Source organism: Schistocerca nitens, chromosome 2 (genome assembly GCF_023898315.1).
Source record: "Schistocerca nitens isolate TAMUIC-IGC-003100 chromosome 2, iqSchNite1.1, whole genome shotgun sequence".
NCBI classification, from domain to species: Eukaryota; Metazoa; Arthropoda; class Insecta; order Orthoptera; family Acrididae; genus Schistocerca; species Schistocerca nitens.
The window spans coordinates 962,529,628-962,549,951 of NC_064615.1; the positions used below are offsets into that span (position 1 = coordinate 962,529,628).

Consider the following 20,324-nt stretch of genomic DNA (forward strand, 5'->3'; position numbering starts at 1 on the left):
GGGTAGCAATGTAAGTGATGACAGGTGAAGTAGAGAGGATAAAAAATGTACCCTGGCAACAGAAATAAAGTCTCTGAAAGTAAGGAGCTTGTTAACATTGAATACCCAGTTAATTGTTAGGAGGTCTTTTTGTGAAGGTATACGTCTGTACTGTAACCTTGTGGGAAACACAATACTAGACGAGAAACAGCTCAGACAAGAAGAGAAAGGAGCTTTTAAACGAGGTGTTACATGGGATTGCTGAAGATGAGTTGGGCGGATCAGATAACTAATTACAAGATACTGAATCGAATTGTGGAGAAAATAAAATTATGTCACAACTAGAGTAAGAAAAGGGGTCGTTTCTTAGGACTCATCATAGAGCATCAAGGAAATGTTAGTTTGGTAATGGAGGCAGGTGTCGGCGGTAAGAACTGTAGGGAGAGACCAAAGTTCGATTACAGCAGGTATGTCCAGGTGCTGTAGGTTGCAGTAGTTGAGTAGAAATGAAATTTTCAAGTTGTAGACGGGAGCTGAGAGCTGAACGGGTTACGTTGGCGGACCTCCCAGTGGAAGTTACCTCCTAATGACGTAACATATATCCTGTCATCCTGCCCCTTCTTCCTATCAGTGACCTCCATACGTTTGTTTCCTTACTGCTTTTGTGAGGAACCTCCTCATACCTCATCTTCTCAGTCAACTTAATTTTCAACATTCGTCTATAGCACCAAATCTCAAACTCTTCGACTTTTTTCTGGTTTTCCCACAGTCCATGAATCATTCCCACACAATGCTGTGCTCTAAACCTACAATCTTAAAAATTCCTTCCTCAAATTAAGGCCTACGTTTGATACCAGTAGATTTCTCTTGACCATGAATGCCCTCTTGCCTATGCTACCCTGCTTTTTATATCTTCCTTGTCCATTTGTTACTTTGCTTCCAAGGTAGCACAATTCCTTCACTTGACCTACTTCGTGGTCGCTAAATTTGATCTCAAATTTTACACTAATCTCATTTCTGCTACTTCTCATTACTTTCGCCTTCTCTCCCTTAATCCATGCTTGTGCTCAGCAGACTGTTCGTTCCTCGCTTTCACTGCCTCGCAATGCAATCAACGAATATTATCATTGATATTTTTTCACCGCTAGTTTTAATCCCACTCCTGAACCTTTCTTCTATATCCTCCGTTGCTTCTTCGATGCAATTTATAGATTGAACAGTAGTGGCCAAAAACTTTTTGTGCCGTTGAAATTGTCAAACACTTTCTCTAAGTCGAGTAATCGTATGAACGTGTCTTGATTTTTCTTAAGTCTTCCTTTAATTATAAAATGCAATATTAGCTTTCCAATCCCCGAATAATTATTAGATTTCCATCTCCCCTTTCAATGGCCTGATATATTTTCTCCATCTATTCATCTTCTGCTTGTGTCGTCGGCATGCATACCCGAACTATTGTTGTTGGCATTACTTTGCTATTCACTCAGATGAGAGCAGTTCACAATAGTTTACTCTCTGCCATACCTTCCTAATCATTGCGAATCTTATTCCCGTTACATTTTCGGCTGCTGTTGATATTACCCCATATTCGTCTGACCAGAAATCCTTATCTTCTGTCCGTTTCACTTAACTGACCCCCACTGTATCTAGATTGAGCCTCATTATTTCCCTTTTCAGGCTTTCTAGTTTTCCCTGCCTCGGCCAAACTTCCGACATTCCACGCTCCGACTCCAAGAGTGTTACGCTTTACCTGTTTATTAAATCTTTCTTTCTCATGGTCACCTCCCCCTTGCCAGTTGCCTCCCGGGGTCCGAATGGTAGACTAGTTCGGAATCTTTTGCCAATGGAAAGAACATAATTTCTTCAGCTACACGCAGCATGTCCTGTGGATACACATTGTGTGTCTTTAATCTCTTCTACATCATATTGTCATTCATCATTGTTAAATCTTTTTTCTTTTAGGGGCAGATTCCAAACCCAAAGACAAGAAAGAGGCTACCCCAAAGCTCTGTTCGCTTATCCGCAAAAGCCTTCAGACGCAATTGCTGATCTAATAATGAAACAGCAAATAATGCGTGCTTTCTGTGGCAGTATGTCATTACACTCTTTAATGGTCACTGTGGCCCTTACATATGACGGTTGCGCTCCATTGTTATCTTTATGAGTTGTAAAAGTGATTACGAAAGTGAAAGATAATTTGGAAAGAGTTCGAATGAAACAACAAATTTACTGTTACCAGTCACTGTTTATTTTTACCACAACGCCTTTCGAAGGTTTAAACCCCCATCTTTGGTTGGATTTATGTGGAGTGATATGGCATGTGTATGTTGTGTTACGACTGTGGGGTAGCTTGAGGTACTATGTAGTAGCGTAAAACAAAACACTAATTTAGTACATGGTTTTGTAGAGGTCTCTGACTAAAGGATTGACGAAAATATAAATGTAAAAGTAAAATGAAATTAAAATATATCCATTTGTCACAGGCTCCTTTCCCTGCTGCGATGCATCACACACACCACCACACACCACACTTTGTAAGCATTGAGGGAACAAAGATGGCGGATAGAAACTAACAAATACAAAGAACACATAACAGAACAGAAACATTATTTCGAAGCAAGTCTCAACGCATAGTGGAGTCGTAATGAATTTGTTGTGCCAGTCCTAAATGGCCGTCCTTGTTGGTGGCTTCTTACTGTACTTGGTTCTAAACATCCGTTGAACATCTGTAGCCGGCCGAAGTGGCCGTGCGGTTAAAGGCGCTGCAGTCTGGAACCGCAAGACCGCTACGATCGCAGGTTCGAATCCTGCCTCGGGCATGGATGTTTGTGATGTCCTTAGGTTAGTTAGGTTTAACTAGTTCTAAGTTCTAGGGGACTAATGACCTCAGCAGTTGAGTCCCATAGTGCTCAGAGCCATTTGAACCATTTTTGAACATCTGTAGCACACTTGTTTTTGTCGAACTCCAACACACAGAAAGCTCGTTCCGCACCTGAACTCACCATGTTTGCGACTAACGCTATCGGCAAATTACCAAACTGCGCTGTGGCGGTAGACACGAAAAAAAAACTTACAGGGTTTCTCTTCAAGATAACATATGTATGCGATAAATAATTGAAAGTCCTCCCTGACTTTATGCACACCCTGTATAACGGGCAGTCAAATGGAAACGAGACGGATTGCAAAAAGCACTTAATCTGTTTATTATTTCAAACGCTGTAGCCATCACTCTTACTTAATATACTGGTGTCCAAAATTAAAGCAACAAACCGCTATTTCTCCGTCGTGTGTCTAATTCACGATATAATCGTACAAACTGTCATAGGATGTCCGTGTGATAGTGTTCCGCACGGAAGATGGCATTCGGGTCCACGGACAACCACGCCAACGATGACGTCAGGGACCCAATCAAACAGGGTAGTGTTTGCTGGGTAGCCTCACATCCACAATCGCTGTGTACACAGCCACAGACGGTGCAATATAACACAGAGAAGTAGCCTACCAGACACTCTGCGGTGGAGGACCATAGAAGAATGGAAACACGACTGTCGCAAACTGTCATGGCCCGATGGCTTAATGTGAATCATTCTGTTGCTTGTCGGATGTGGCGGCAGTGTATAGGGATCGAAACTGTGTCCGAAAAGCAGGGCAGGGCGACCATGTGTGACATCAGAAAGAGAGAACCGTTATTTGGTGTTGTGTACATAGTTCCGCGTAGTGAGCGCGTACACAACTTTCCCACTAGAGCGCGCCCCGCTAAGCACAACAGCGCAGGCGCAGCGCTCGTTCGTCTCCGCACTACGAGATGGCGCTGTCTTAGAGACGGACCAAATTCTGCTTCCGCCGATCCGCGTATTAATATGTAACGCAGCCAATGAGATTGCTGCTAACGTAGAACCTTTTCTCCTCGCGGATCACACTCGCGCAGTGATACCTGAACGCGCGAGGTATTATAACGAGTGTACAGAACTCCGATTAGTCAGTCTGCATTAGTCTGCACTAGTCTATAGTCAAGCTTCAGTCTGCGCCTAATGAGATTATCATATTCCTGTAGATAGCCATGAAGATAAATGAATAGACACTTTGTCAAGTATCAGAGATATGTGAGAATAAGATTAACGTACCAAGACCAAAGGAACTTCAGATTGTCAATTGTAAATAGCATCCAGAATCAAGTTAAGTAATTTTATGATTTTTATTATTTTAATAAATGTGTGTGAAAATTAATCAAGTTCTGTTTAAAGTCGGTCACCGTCAATCTGCTACTCTAAGCGTGCAAGTGGCATTTCTATCGTCTGACCTAATGGCAGAAGATAAACACGCCACGATAAGACCACGAGACATATTACTGACACTCGCCTACTTCGTTAGAGCGACAAGTCAAATAATCTGATGGTGTGTGTACCAAAGGTCTTACAGTACGCACACCACATTTGGCTGCAAGGGCACGACGGTACCGCCTTAGTACTGCCCGGCAACTGGCATCTGACATCGCAGCTTCCACAGGACGTGTTGTAACGAGGCAAACGGTGTACAAAAGGCTTCGGAAGAGTGTCCTTTACTGTCGGAGACCTGCTGTATTTGTACCTCTGCCGCGTCTTCACAGAAACGAACGTTTCCTTCACCAAAGAAGACGAAGTAAACATTCCTGAATTCCAATCAATAACAACTGCCAAGATGAGAAACATAGAAGTTGATATCCTCTGTGCAGCAAAGCAGCTTAAACCGCTTAATAAAGGCAAGGCTTCAGGTCCAGATTGTATACCAGTCAGGTTCCTCTGCGTATGCTGATACAGCAGCTCCATGTTTAGCAGTTATATTCAACCTCTCGCTCATAGAAAGATCCGTACCTAAAGACTGGAGAATTGCTCAGGTCACACCAATACCCAGAAAGGGAAATAGGAGTAATCCGCTGAATTATAGGCCCATATCACTTACGTCGATTTGTAGTAGCGTTTTGGAACATGTACTGTTTTCGAACATTATGAATCACCTCGAAGAAAACGTTTTATTGACACATAGTCGTCCTAGTGAAGCACAACTACCTCTTTATACTCGTGAAGTATTGTGTGCTATCGACAGGGGATGTCAAATTGATCCCAGTATTTAGATTTCTAGAAGGCTTTCGACTCTGTTCCTCACCAGCGTCTTCTAACCAAACTGCGTGCCCATCCAATATTGCCTCAGTTTTGCGACTGGATTCGTGATTTCCCGTCAGAAAGGTCAGAGTTTGTAGCAATCGACGGAAAGTCGTCGAGCAATACAGAACTAATATCCGGCGTTCCCAAAGGGAGTGTTATAAGCCTTCTATTGTTCCTGATCTATATTAACGACATAGGAAACAATCTGAGTAGCCGTCTTAGATTGTTTGCAGATGATACTATCATTTTCCGTCTTGTAAGGTCATCAGATGACCAAAACGAATTGCAAAATGATTTAGATAAGATACCTTCTGGTGCGAAAAGTGGCAATTGACCCTGAGTTATTCACATGAGTACTAAAAGAAATCCGTTAAATTTCGATTACGCGATAAGTCACACAAATCTGAAGGCTGTAAAACCAACTAAATACTTACAATTACAAATAACCTAAATTGGGACGATCACATAGATAATGTTGTGGGTAGAGAAAACCAAAGACTGCGATTCATTGGCAGAACACTTAGAAGGTGCAACAGGTCTACTAAAGAGACTGCTTACACCACACTTGTCCGCACTATTCTGGAGTATTGCTGTGATGTGTGGGATCCACATCAGGTGGGACTGACGGCTGACATCGAAAAAGTTAAAAGAAGGGCAGCTTGTTTTGTATTATAGCGAAATAGGGGAGGTGTCACAGACGTGATTCGTGAATTGGAGTAGCAATCACGAACATTAAGGCGTTTCTCGTTGCGACAGGATGTTCTCATGAAATTTCCATCACCAGTTTTCTCCTCCGTTTGCGAAAACATTCTGTTGGTACCCAGCTACATAGGGAGAAATGATCATCGCGATAAAATAAGAGAAATCAGGGTTCGCGCAGAAAAGTTTAAGTGAACGTTTTTCCCGCTCGCCGTTCGAGAATGGACGGTAGAGAGCAAACTTGAAGGTTGTTCATTGAACCCTCTGCGAGGCACTTAATTGTGAATAGCAGAGTAATCACGTAGATGTAGAGTGGAGTCGTCAACATGCCACTAGGAACCAATGTTCCTTTCACAGATGAGTCCTGATTTGGTCTGGAGAGTGGATCGCGACGAATTCGCTTCTTGAGGAAACGTGGAACACGATTTCGAGACCCAAACATTGTGGAAAGAGACCAGTATCAAGGAGGATCCCTAATGATGTGAGCAGGGATTATGTTGACCACTTGAACACATTTTCATGAAGGTGTAGGCGTGACTCGGCAAGATTTAACTGCTGTCAGGTATCGTAACGAGATTTTGGGACCTCGTGCGGTTGTTGCGAGGTTCTTGGACTCAGAATTCGTACTGATGGACGATAATGCTCGATCTCATACAGTACGGGTGGTTGACGTTTTCTTGGAAACGGGAGATACTGCACGCATGTTGTGGCCTGCTCGTTCTCCCGATTTGAATCCCACAGAGTATGTCTGGGGTGCACTAGGGAGACGGGTTGCATCACGTCAGCATACACCACTTATTCTCCAAGACTTGCGAGCAGCCCTGCAGGAAGAATGGGCGTTATTGCCTCAACATGTGATTGATGACATCATTCATAGCACGTCCCGTCGGTGTCAGGCCTATACTGCTGTTAGAGGTGGTCCCACCCCATACTGAGCACATTAACCAGTTGTCATAATGTGTGTGCAAATCCGTTAAGTTGGAAAAAGCGAAAAATGTTTTTGTATACCGTTATGCATGTTGTAGTTGTTTTGGAATAAATAAAAATAAATTACAATTATCAGGTTCCTTACGGATTTGTGATTGTACCCAAGCATGCACCTCTTCATCTGAAGCAAATCGACCCCCATGCATGTCTCTTCAGGGCTCCAAAAATATATAAATCACATGGGGAGAGATCAGGAATGTACCGGTAAGGATGATGTGTAAGGGCTTCCCAGCGAAACTTCTGTAGCGTAGTCGAAACTACCTCGGCAGCTACCCTGGTCCGCCCATTAAATCCCGAATTTTCAAGTTGCGATTTCCATATTTTAGGAGCCCTGAAAAAAGATAGTCGTGGCCGTCGGTTTCCTTCGGACTAAGAGGAGCACACCTGTGGACAATCATGGTTCCATAGGGAACCACAGACATTTTTTCATGAAGGTACTGACCATCTTGTCTCACAGTGGTATAAGTGCAATAACAGGATGTCGATTACTTTTGAAGTAATAAACTACTTGCTTTTTTCCACCTGTCTCGTTTTCATTTGACTTCCCCTTATACTTCTTCATTTTGTACTATATCAGTCCATTTGATTTTCACTGTTCGATCTCTACATCGAAGAAGTAATGATAAAAAGAAGAAAGATGCACAAGTCGGATTAAAATTCAGGGTGAAAGGACATGAATGATTAGACACATTCATGATGTTGCTATTCTCAGTGAAAGTGAAGAAGAATTACAAGATATACGGAATGGAAGGAATGGTCTGCTGTGCACAGAATATGGATTGACAGCTAAAAAACGTACGTCAGAGTGAGTGAAACCTAGCATCAAAGTTTGTAGACCTAGAAGGAGAAGTAGTCAACGTATTCTGCTACCTTGGAAACAAAATAACATAGTCGAAGCAAGGAGGAAATTAAAAGTAGACTGACACGGGCAAAGAGGGCGTTCCTGGAGAGAAGAAGTCTACTAGCCACAAATGTGGACCTTTATTTGAAGAAGAATTGTCGCACAATATACGTTTCGAACACAGCATTGTACGGTAGTGCATCATGGGCTGTGGGGAAAGAAGAAATGAAGAGGGCTCCGCAAAACTGGCTAGGAGAAGACTATGTGGTAAGTGTTTTGGTTGGCAGGAGAGCCAACACCGTTTTACTAGAGGAGACCGAAAGGCACGCGTTTTAGCTCACGCAGGCTGGCGTGAGGTCTGGAACAGGACAAGGAAATTAGAATTTAGAAAAAAGGACGTAGCTGGTGGAATACTTAACTTTAATCCGTTAATGAAGAACGTCGGTCTTGACGGTACATGATTCAATGTCAATATTAACTGATAATGGCGCCTTGCTAGGTCGTAGAAAATGACGTAGCTGAAGGCTATGCTAAACCATCGTCTCGGCAAATGAGAGCGTAATTTGTCAGTGAACCATCGCTAGCAAAGTCGGCTGTACAACTGGGGCGAGTGCTAGGATGTCTCTCTAGACCTGCCGTGTGGCGGCGCTCGGTCTGCAATCTCTGATAGTGGCGACACGCGGGTCCGACGTATACTACCGGACCGTGGCCGATTTAAAGGCTACCACCTAGCAAGTGTGGTGTCTGGCGGTGACACCACAGTAAGCGTTGACAAGAAGAAAGGACAGAACTGTAGAACATGTGTTAAGATATTGGGGAACAGCTGCCCTGATACAGATGGAGATATACAGGATAAAAACTGAGGGGAAAGCAGGGATTGGAATTTTGCACATACAAAAAATAACTGAGGGCAGAGCATGTACATTCTATGACCAGTCAGAGGAATGACGACTTAAAAAGCATCAATCATTCTACTGCTCTTCAGTTCTGATCAAAATGGTGAAGCAAATTTTTTATTATGATAAATAATGGCTCTGAGCACTATGGGACTCAACTGCTGTGGTCATAAGTCCCCTTATGATAAATAATGATGATGATATTGTGGAAGTAGTGGCAAAAGAGATGATCATCTTGGGGACTCTTGGAAATGCTTTGTGAGGAGACTGGATGAGATTTTGGCATGGGGGAGGATATTATAAGTGATAAGCGGAGGATTTGTCTGGGAACTCATATGCGCCAGGAATAGTCTTTTACTTAACAAGAATATCAGTGTTTTTGACAATTGCCTTGTGCTTACAAATTAAGGCCTTAGATCGAGGACATTGACAAAATCCAAAAGAACACAATTAGGAATGATTACAGTTTGACTGTGAAATGCAGCACAGACCAAAAATGGGAAAAACAACATTTAAGAAAATTTTCTGTAAGTGCTATTTATATAGTACTTAAACATCCTCAGCAGTGACTTACCAGATTAAATCGTAATGAGTAGTTACTGTTAAATTAAACTGTGGAACACCACACAATAGCTGAATGACAATAATAAGTTGTAGTAAAATTTCCTCAAGGCAGAGTAAACAGTACTTCGACAGCCTCAGCAACGACTTGTAATGAGCAGTCACCATTAAATTGCCAAAAGCAGACACAGCGCTAAAATGATAATAAATTTGGAAATTTGTTCAAATGGTTGAAATGGCTCTGAGCACTATGGGACTTAGCTTCTAAGGTCATCAGTCCCCCAGAAATTAGAACTACTGAAACCTAACTAACCTAAGAACATCACACACATCCATACCCGAGGCAGGATTCGAACCTGCGATCGTAGCGGTCGCGCGGTTCCAGACTGAAGCGCCTAGAACCGCTCGGCCACCCCGGCCGGCTAAAAATTTGTGGTAAGGTCTTATGGGACCAAACTGCAAAGGTCATCGGTCCTTAAACCCACACACTACGTAATCAATCTTAAACTAACTTACTCTATGGACAACTCACACACATCCATGCCCGAGGGAGGACTCGAACCTCCGACGGGGGAAGCCGTACGGACCGCGAAAAGGAGCCTTAGACAGCGCGGCTACCCAGCGCGGCAAAATTATAATAATAATGATAATAATAATAATAATATAACAATTTTTAAAAGAATAGACGGCCGGAGTGGCCGAGCGGTTCTAGGCGCTGCAGTCTAGAGCCGCGCGACCGCTGCGGTCGCAGGTTCGAATCCTGCCTCGGGGATGAATGTGTGTGTTGTCCTTAGGTTAGTTAGGTTTAAGTAGTTCTAAGTTCTAGGGGACTGATGACCTCAGCAGTTAAGTCCCATAGTGCTCAGAGCCATTTGAACCATTTTTTTAAAAGAATATTTGTTTGAGTGGGTTTTCATTAAATTCAAAATCGGCTGATTTCAGGAGTAATTCATCGCATAGCATACCGCTGAATAATTACAGCTGAACCGCTCAATGCCGCGTCCGGCCATCCTGATTTAGGTTTTCCGTGATTTCCCTAAATCGCTCCAGGCAAATGCCGGGATGGTTGCTTTCAAAGGGCACGGCCGACTTCCTTCCCCGTCCTTCCCTAATCCGATGAGACCGATGACCTCGCTGTCTGGTCTCCTTCCCCGAAACAACCAACCAACCAAACCGCTCAATGTGACACGGCAGCAAAATGCCAATAACAGATTTTTAATATATCTTTTAAAACTTCGTTAAATACCAGTCATGAAATCCGTGGAGATGAGTTCAGGGCGTGCAGTTAGATATGGCCAAATGTTGACTAGATACTGCTGTATCTACTTAGTATCAAAATAATACATAAATACCAAAGAATAGCCCCTCACCGGTTTACACTCTCATCATATCTTGCCGAGGGCGTCTTCCATGGTAACTCGACCAGTCCCTCGCAAAACAACTGCAATCTTAAGCTCATTTAACACTAAAACCCACCATTAGACGCAAGGCAATTATTCAGTCTTAAACAGCACTAACACCGAAACGCTTGACGAGCACATGGAACCAGCTAGTGAACGGTGAAGGAGAAATAGAATTACATAGCGCAAAAAAGCTATATTCTTTTGCAATGTTGAAACTCGTCCACTTTCAAAAAATGTTTCAAATGGCTCTGAGCACTATGGGGCTTAACATCTGATGTCATCAGTACCCTAGAACTTAGAACTACTTAAACTTACTAACCTAAGTACATAACACATATCCATGCCCGAGGCAGGATTCGAATCTGCGACCGTAGCGGTCGCGCGGTTCCAGACTGAAGCGCCTAGAACCGCTCGGCCACACCGGCCGGCCCGTCCACTTTCAAGGGACTATGAACGTTCGTCATGGCAGAGCGTTATAATTAAAAGTCAACAGTCACTTCGAGCCAGACAAAAACTGTTGGAACCTTCTGGCGACGGAGGAAACATTCATATTTCGAGAATACGTCTTTAGCTTCTGCTCACATAAGGTTGCTCTCGGCGCGATAGAATCCTTCCTCCTCCTTCCGTTTCGGCAGCAAGTATTCTAACATTCCATATTCCCAGTCGCCACGCGGCCCCGACTTCCTCGTTCACTCCGCACACCACCACGAGTCCGCCCCTGATAGCCGAGTGGTCAGCGCGACGGAATGTCATATCTAACGGCCCGGGTTCGATTCCCGACTGGGTCGGAGATTTTCTCCTCTCATGGACTGGGTGTTGTGTTGTCCTTATCATCATCATTTCATGCCCATCGTCACGCAAGTCGCCGAAGTGGCGTCAACTCGAAAGACTTGCACCGGGCGAACGGTCTACCCGACGGGAGGCCCTAACCACATGGCGTTTCTACGAGGGCTATTCCGAAAGTAAGGTCCGATCGGTCACGAAATGGAAACGACTATGAAAATCCGATAAAGCTTTGCACAGATGTGTTGGGTAGTGTCTCTAGTATAACCCCAGTTAGCATCACGTCGCTCTTCTCATTTCTGAGCTCGCAGTGAGTGCGTAAAGATGTCTAGAAAATAGTGTCTGCCGCCAAGTACGAGGGCCTGGTGAGAAATTTCCCCTGAAGCTATGCAGCTAACATTACATAACTGTCGTGCTGTTTCGTCTTCAAGACAATTCTCAGCCGCATTCTGCAGGGGCAATGAAGATGCTCCTGCATCGTTTTCAAATGGAAATGTGAGATTACCCACAATACAGCCCGTAATTGTCTCCCTCTGAGTTGCAGCTCTGGTCACATGAACCGCTGTCTTTGAAGACAACATTTCGGCACAAGACAACGAGCCGTAGGCCAGCGTAGAGAATTGGCGGAGAGCACTGGCGGCTGCCTTCTATAGCGAGGGTATTGGAAAGTTGGTACAACGCTACGATACACGTCTAAGTCGGGTCGGCGACTATGGAGATAAGTAGCTGCAAGGTGTATCTAACTGTTGCAAATAAAACATTTTTGATTTTTACCGTGGTTTCCATTTCGCGACCTATCGGACCTTACTTTCGGAATAGCCCTCGTATTTACCACCACTAGGAAGAAGGCCCAACGCGCTGTAGCGGCCCAGTCCTACCTCTATCACGGCGCCCCGCCTTTCAAAACCGCTCGCCTTGCCCCATTTTTGCTGACCAAGGAAATTCCGTATGTCGACCGGCAAAGATAACCGAGTTTTAATACATAAAGGGGCAGATTCGAACGCCTCAATAGGAAACATATTGGATTTCGCATGGGTGGGTTATAGGTGTTTGGAGGCTGGTAGTATTGCAGATAGGTGGGGAAAGGACGTGATGGAGTCTCATTTGGATAGGGAGGAGTACGGTGTGCGACGACTGATTAGAATGTAGCCCATGAGAACGATTTCATGGTGCAGAAAGTGGAGTTGATTTTGTGGGATAATATATGGATTGTTTGGAGATGGAGACAAGCTGGGACATACTGATACAAGTAAGACAGCAGGCCACAATACATGAGAGTGACAGATACAATAGTGTGTTGGTACTCGAGTTTATACGAAGTATTCTAAGTGTCTGAGGTGCTGGGGAATTTTATGTGTTGGTACAGGATGAAATTCGGAGAAAGTAGTCAGGAACAGAAAGCAAGGCAGAGGGCAAGTCCTTCCAGGGCCTAGAGAGAGAACTAAGACTTGGAAGGAGCAGAGCTCTATGCAATATTTGCATAAATGAGGGTGGATGAGATAAGGGACCTGTAGCTTGCTAGACTGCCAACTTTACATTGAGATGACAAAAGCCATGGGATACTTCCTAATATCGTGTCGGGCCATCTTGTGCCAGACATAGCACAGCAGCTTCACATGGCATGGGCTCAACAAATTGTTGGAAGTCCCCGGCAGAAATATTGAGCCATACTGTGTCTATAGCCCTCTATAAGTGCCATAGTGTTGACAGTGCAGGATTTTGTGCACGAACTGACTACTCGATTATGTCCCACATGTCTATGTGGTGGCATCGAGCATAGGAGGTGATCCTATAAATATGCAGGTATTCATCCATTGGAGCAGGTGGCCAATGATCGACGTCGCTTGCACAGACCAATGTAAAGTTTCATCGCCTGTACTGTACGAGAACTTTATCCCACATGTTATCAGTCGCAGGAGAGAGACCCTGTTTCTTTGTTTGATAGGCCACTTTTTCTGCTGTAACACGCTTTGTACACTGCCGTACGTTTTGTTTTTTTCCACCACGACTTCAACATCTGTGTCAGATTCTAAACTGACATTAACACGTTTGGCCCATTGGCTCCCCCACGAAACTAGACATCGCACAGTATAAACCACATTATGCGATAATCAACAGTGTACCTGGACTGTTGGGATGGAAAAGACACCCTCGATGTACTGTAATAATAAGCATCATAATTGATAGTGCGATCAATTTTAGCAATTTTATCGTAATTTCAACACCGACCAATGACGCAGCAGCATGCTTACCAATTTCTGTATCATCGCTAAACAGCCCCTCCACTACTTTGTGAGTACCATCATGAATATAATTAGATGTATGTGCAATATGTTCATTCATTGTTAATTCTCGAACATATAAACCAACGTATCGCAGATAGCGACCTACATATCTCTAGCACTTCGATCATAGTGCGTAACTTACGATCTTTCTCTGTTTGGATGGGAGTCACAGGGTATTCTCGCATTGTTAGAGACCGAAAGATCTCCTCGCATTGTCTTTGACCAAAGCTCCATGCAAATGACCAGAAGTAGGCCGCTACATTCCACGTTTCGTTTAGGAACAGTGTGAACCGAGTCTGAACCCACACCCATCCAAGAGCACAAGATTTGTCGAGGAGGTCAGCACCCCTTATACTATACAGTAGATTTGAAACTGTTGTTAAGAACAAGAAACGGGTGGTTTTTATGCATGATGGAGCTCCAGACGGACGGAGTTTGCTGTGCTTTACGTAAATCAACTGCGCTTGAAATTCTAAAGTATTGTTCTAGTGTACGGGGTCAGTACCAAGAAGGTATTGGTAAGAGAGAACATAAACACAAGCACTCCTAAGGCTACAATGTTCTGCACTTAAAACATGCCATAATGTTAGATCGTTGCGGTTTCCGACCTATTAGTCGTATGGAATGCACCGCTGTTACTACTCCAATGTAAGAAATACATTTCCAGCGCATTACATACATTCTCCTTGCAGGTTTCTCTACGATAAACTATAATGATAAACTGTAAAATGAAAAACTACTTCCTTAAAACATCGGTTCCTTGTGATACACGTACAAATGGTTCAAATGGCTCCGAGCACTATGGGACTTAACTTCTGAGGCCATCAGTCCCCTAGAACTTAGAACTACTTGAACCTAACTAACCTAAGGACATCACACACATCCATGCCCGAGGCAGGATTCGAACCTGCGACCGCAGCGGTCACGCGGTTCCAGACTGTAGCGCCTAGAACCGCTCGGCCACTCCGGCTGGCGATACACGTACAATATAGCGTTCCAGAGGTGTATAGCCCCCACTATTCACATCCGATCATGGTTCAGAAATTATACTATGCTCGCATCAGTCCCATGTAAACTGACCGTTAGTAACTGGGAATGCCTCCTACAAAGAAAGGGACAAACGCATAGCAGCGGTGTTTGAAATGTGAAATTACATGTCATTCCGCCACTAACTCCGTAAACAGGACATCTGTCGAGAAGATGTATACACGGAGATTATAGTACCTCACAAATCCCTGTCGCTAACTTAGAATCACCATAGTTATGAAACTGAAGACTCGATTTTTATGCCCAAGATGCGGCAGGGGAAAGGAGTACATCGCATAAATCTTCGTTCGTCTAGAGGAATGTGTCGAAACAGGATGTAAGTCCTCTGATAACCGAGAGGTTTGCTGTTAACGATCGGAAGTAGACAGTGCTCTACGTCACACACAGAACACGCAGTTGTATGCGAGTCTAACATATGTCTACACCTGATGCATACCGACAGAGCAACGAAAAAAAATGGTCAAATGACATGCAGCAACATGTTCCTCTCTCTCTAGAATGCATCGTCAGTCTACCATTAAATCCTACCTCGTTACAGCTTCATCTCACCCTATCACTCCATCCACTCTCTGTCATCCTTTAACGCATATGCAAGTAAGTTTACAGGCAGATGGTTCTCTTTTTTCCAGAAAAGCATTTAAGACAGCAGTCAACTCGCGCGTGTCACTACTACCTCAATAGGCATACAGTAGAATGTTGCCTCGACGAAAACTAAAATATTGTATCCCCAGTTCCCGGAGCTTCGACTCGCCGTTTTCGCACATTCCTCTTGCTGTCGTATACTCGTTCCCATGTACAAGAATTGTTCTGCACCAATCAGAAGAGATGCACGTACTCCCTAAATTTCCCCAGCATTTCGGCGTATTTCCCCTCAATTTATACGTATTTTTCACAGTTTTTTAATGTAATTTCTACCCATGCGATCATGAAATAACCTCACGTTCCGTGTTCTAAAATTGCTTGTAAATGTAGTACAGCAGCCAACATCTAGCGCAAATGCACTATTTTTCTGATCGGGAGGCGTAGTGTAGCACTGTACTAGATTGCATCCAGTCGCTTCCACCCACATATTCCACATTTGCAGTGCGTTTGCTCTATTTTCTGCATGTGAGTGTATGCGCTTGTGTCGCAGATGGCTCCCAGACATAAAGAAAGCAGAGCAAACGTGCTGCAACTGTAGAATATGCAGTTGGGGGTGACAGGTTGCAATTGAGTACAGTGCTGTACTATGTGCACTATAGTGATTGGATGTGTTACAACCGAAAACAACAATGTATTAAACTACTTCTGAAGGAGCAATACAGGAACCCTCTTGTGTGAGGGTCATCCTACAGTACAGATGATGAAACTTTACACTGGTCTGTGAAAGCGACTTCAATCACGAACCACCTCCTCCAATGAACCAGTACCTGTATATTGAATACGATCGCCACACATGTTTGGGTGATGGACATGAATGCACCCTGAGAGATACAGATCTCCTTCAGACTACCTGTACGTAGTTTGGAGATGTGTCGCAAAATCTTCATCCTTCCTCCATGCCACGTGTGATGTGCAGTCTTCCTAATTTTCCCAACAAGGTACACCACCATAACTGCTTGTACTATCTCTCCTACTACCTCGTGTTGCAGAACAAAGCTTCGTTTGGCGCCGACCTTACACACTGTACATGGTTGGCGTAGCTATGACAATGTGTTCCCATTTCCACTGAGTGGTCAAAACGCGCTCCTGTCACATTAACTCAGCTCATCCCGTTTCCCCATAGGGTGCAGAAGGTCTTAGATATAGCGCTCTCCGACTTCCGTACAGGTCAGACTTAAATTGTGATGATCACATGGACTGAGCTGCAGGGAGAGCGAGGCAGAGAGTTATGATCAGTTAGCCGGCCGAAGTGGCCGTGCGGTTAAAGGCGCTGCAGTCTGGAACCGCAAGACCGCTACGGTCGCAGGTTCGAGTCCTGCCTCGGGCATGGCTGTTTGTGATGTTCTTAGGTTAGTTAGGTTTAACTAGTTCTAAGTTCTAGGGGACTAATGACCCCAGCAGTTGAGTCCCATAGTACTCAGAGCCATTTGAACCATTTTTTTTATGATCAGTTACAAGATGCAGAGGGACTTTCTAAAACAGCGCTGGAGTTCTTGGTGTATGGGAGCCTTAGCAGAAAGGATCGAAAAAAAAAGTCACTCGTTTCGTGTTACGAGAGTGGCACGAATATGCTTCACCAGTGGCTGTAATCATTAAAAGACATCTTTACAGGATCCAACGCAAATATGTGGTTGAATGGGTAGACTTGATTCCAAATTGCTGACGGCATTTCGGTCAGCATTTCTGCCAGAAAGCATAATACTATCAGTGACCGTGTTTGCCTGTAGACTCAAGACCGCTTTTTATGCAGGGTGATGGTAGCATAGGCGTTATGATGGTGTTTTTAAATACCACGGTCCTTACGCGAAATGTATGTTGTGGGTTGTAGAATCCTTCTGTGGTCAGCGTCAGATGTCATTTCTCAATAGTGTTCCTCGAGAAGAACATCATGTTCCCTCCATGGATTCCCTGTTGTCCTACTAGCCGAGTGTAATCTGACTGCCGAAAAAAAAAAAAATTACTCGGCATACCAAGTGACTCTCACGATCAATTTAATTACTTAACCTATCAAATCGATGTTCAAATGGTTCAGATAGCTCTGAGGACTATGGGACTTAACTTCTGAGGTCATCTGTCCCCTAGAACTCAAACTACTTGAACCTAACTAACCTAAGGACATCACACACATCCATGCCCGAGGCAGGATGCGAGCCTGCGACCGTAGCGGTCGCGCGGTTCCAGACTGTAGCGCCTAGAACTGCTCGGCCACTCCGGCCGGCTCAAATCGATGTTAACGACGTGCCACCTGACGGGTGAAAGAGACGCCTGGTGCACCACGGAATGATTCTTGACAAGCTTTTCTTTCCATTTATTTTTTTTCGTTGCAGTGATATCTTTTAACGAAATTTCAATCTTCTACCTACATAGGGCGAGACAGGCTCTCATGATTTGTTTCGTAAACGCTAGTATGCTATAGCATCACACTGGTAAATGGAGCCCTGTCATACTGTACAAAACAGCTACGTTCTCTTGAATTTTAGCTTCTTGTTGTTAAACGTAAAATGAATATTTTTTTCCCGACGTGACAGATTGTCTGAAATGATTGTAATACACACGTGCATGACAGTTTATTAAAGGACAATGAACCAGACAGATGCTCTCAGGTTGTGTTATTTGTTCAACAAGCTGGAAGAAATTGCTTCTATAGATTCGTTTGGTTTGGAGTTTAAATTTTCTCTTTTTCCTCACTTTGATGACGGTTTCGAAACATTCTGCAGTAATCGGTAGTTCTCACTTGAAAATAGTCGAACCTTTTTTTTCCTGATTTTACGCAGGGTGGGCATGTCTCTGCTGATCATTTGTGATCGGTGGCAGTACACTTCGCTGGACGTCAGAAAATAATGAGATGTGACGGCAATCGAACGTAAAAACTATACCGATTTTGCTCATAAAACGAAAAGAAAATTGACTTTACCTATTTTCGTGGAAAGATAACATTTATTATAGTCGCAAATGTGTTTTGCTTTTTTAATAGATGCTTGATTATATATGCGTTGACATCAAATACAATTGTTCTCCATCGCCTAATGGCTGGCTGCAATTGGCGAGGTGTCGGGGGAAGGCGGGGATGGGGGTGCGAGCATGTCTGCTGTGGTGGTCGCCGGACACAGCCACGCTCTGTCCAGTGTGGTTGGTTGGGGGGGGGGGGGGGTGTCTCTGTTGCTTTATTTTAGATGACCAAGTTTCACTGGAGGTGGGCGTCCTTTTATCTCCTATTGCTTAATTGACTAGGTGCAGTCATAGGAGCGTCGTCTTCAGGCGGCGGCAGATGGTTGAAAGCCGAGTGCAGGCAGCGGCCTTAGAGGGTGTGGTAGCGGGGGTGCGAGTCGCTCGGCGGAGCATCGAAGAGGGGGAGGGGGAGGTGTGAGGGGAAGTGAGAAGTCTTTGGTTTTCGGCAGTCTGTGATTGTACATTGAGAAGAACGCACGTTCAACTACCACTCCTTCTGCACTCTGCAGTCTTTTAGGATGATGATTGTCCCCCAAGTACATGTGCTGCATTATGGCCCATTCATTACGAGTGCTGTTTTTTTTTTTTTTCGAGACAATTTCGAAGTGTAATTAGAACTGTGACGCATGTTTTTTTCCCATCTGTTGTGGTAGTGTGTATTGCCTTCGATTACTTGGGCTGCAGGATGGTTTTGGAGCAGGCATCTGTAGCGAACTCTGACGTCAAACACCGACAGATACACTACGCTTACAGGTAATACACTTCTTAAACTCCTCTCTGTCCAACACCAGCATCTCGTCCGTTCAACGTATTTCCCACCAAAAAGAATAAAGATAGTACCTTACTCCTCTCTGCCTTTTTCTCGCCAGCCTGTAGGTGTAGGGTAAGGTTTGAGGGTGTCTGTCGCTAGTTTCGAGTGGTATTGTGAAAGTTTTTCCCAGCAGGATGACATCAGTTGTATGGTATAGTCACTTTTTGAGCTGCATTGCGTTTTTATGCCATCCTTGTGTGGCGCTATGCATATAGTTGTGTAATTAGGCCTGATCTTTGTGATTAATTGCGTAATTAGGGTCGTTCTTTGTGTCAGTTTCCCGACCAAAAAATAAATAAAGTACACTAACCTAACCTTCCTCTCCCGCATCTGGACATGTTTCATGTGTTAGAGGCTACACTTGAGCTTTCCATCCAGTAGAATCAGGGTTCGTGTCCTGGAAAGGACACAGCCATTTTTAATTTCCTGTCAATTCCAAGCGCCTCTGATGGTTTAATAGTGTTAGTGGGGTACACTTGAGCTTTCCGCCCAGGAGGATCAGAATTCAAGTCCTGGAAAGTGTACTGCCAATTTTAATTTCCCGTCAATTCTCGGTTGGGCTGTGACGTCATCACAGACCTGGGACAGAGATATTCCCACCAAAATTCGAAATTCCCGCCAAATTCGATGTTACCGCCAAAATTCAAAATTCCCGTCAGTAGGGTAGGTTGGTGGAGGGGGTTGTGGGGGAGGGGGAAAGAGGGGCTGAGGCACACGTGCAGCTGAGAAAACACGTGACGTTATCTGGGGGTGGGAGTGGTCGGGGGCGGGGGTGATTAATTGATCCATTTAATTAATTTGCATATCAATTTGATATCAAAATTGCGCTACAAGTGCCCTGACACTATTACTCATCTGATGCTATTGTGGGTGTTATGAGTTACTTGCAGTACTTGTATTTTCTGAGTCAGGTTTGTTTTTCCACCCTGTAGATGGCACAGAAGGTGAAAGCTTTCTTCAATAAGAGAGCTCTACTGGTATCAGACGTTGATATGCAGTTGAGAAACAAGTTCCTGAAAGTGTGCATCATAGAGCACAGAACTATAAGGAAGTGAAACGTGAGACACCTTAAATGAAGAGAAGAAGCTATAAGCATTTGAAATGTGGTGCCATCATAGACTATTAAAAATTAAGTGCACGAATTGAGTACAAAATAAAGAATTCTTAAAAAGAACGGACTAGAAAGAAATCTATGCCGGCCGCGGTGGTCTAGCGGTTCTAGGCGCTCAGTCCGGAACCGTGCGACCGCTACGGTCGCAGGTTCGAATCCTGCCGTGGGCATGGATGTGTGTGATGTCCTTAG

At 44.2% G+C, this 20,324-nt stretch overlaps 1 protein-coding gene across 1 annotated transcript in view; it reads left to right on the forward strand.

Annotated features, from left to right (window-relative positions):
• Positions 1 to 20,324, forward strand: part of LOC126234740 (uncharacterized) — a 342,861-nt gene that overhangs the window by 226,400 nt on the left and 96,137 nt on the right. The gene's annotated exons all lie outside the window — the stretch shown is intronic.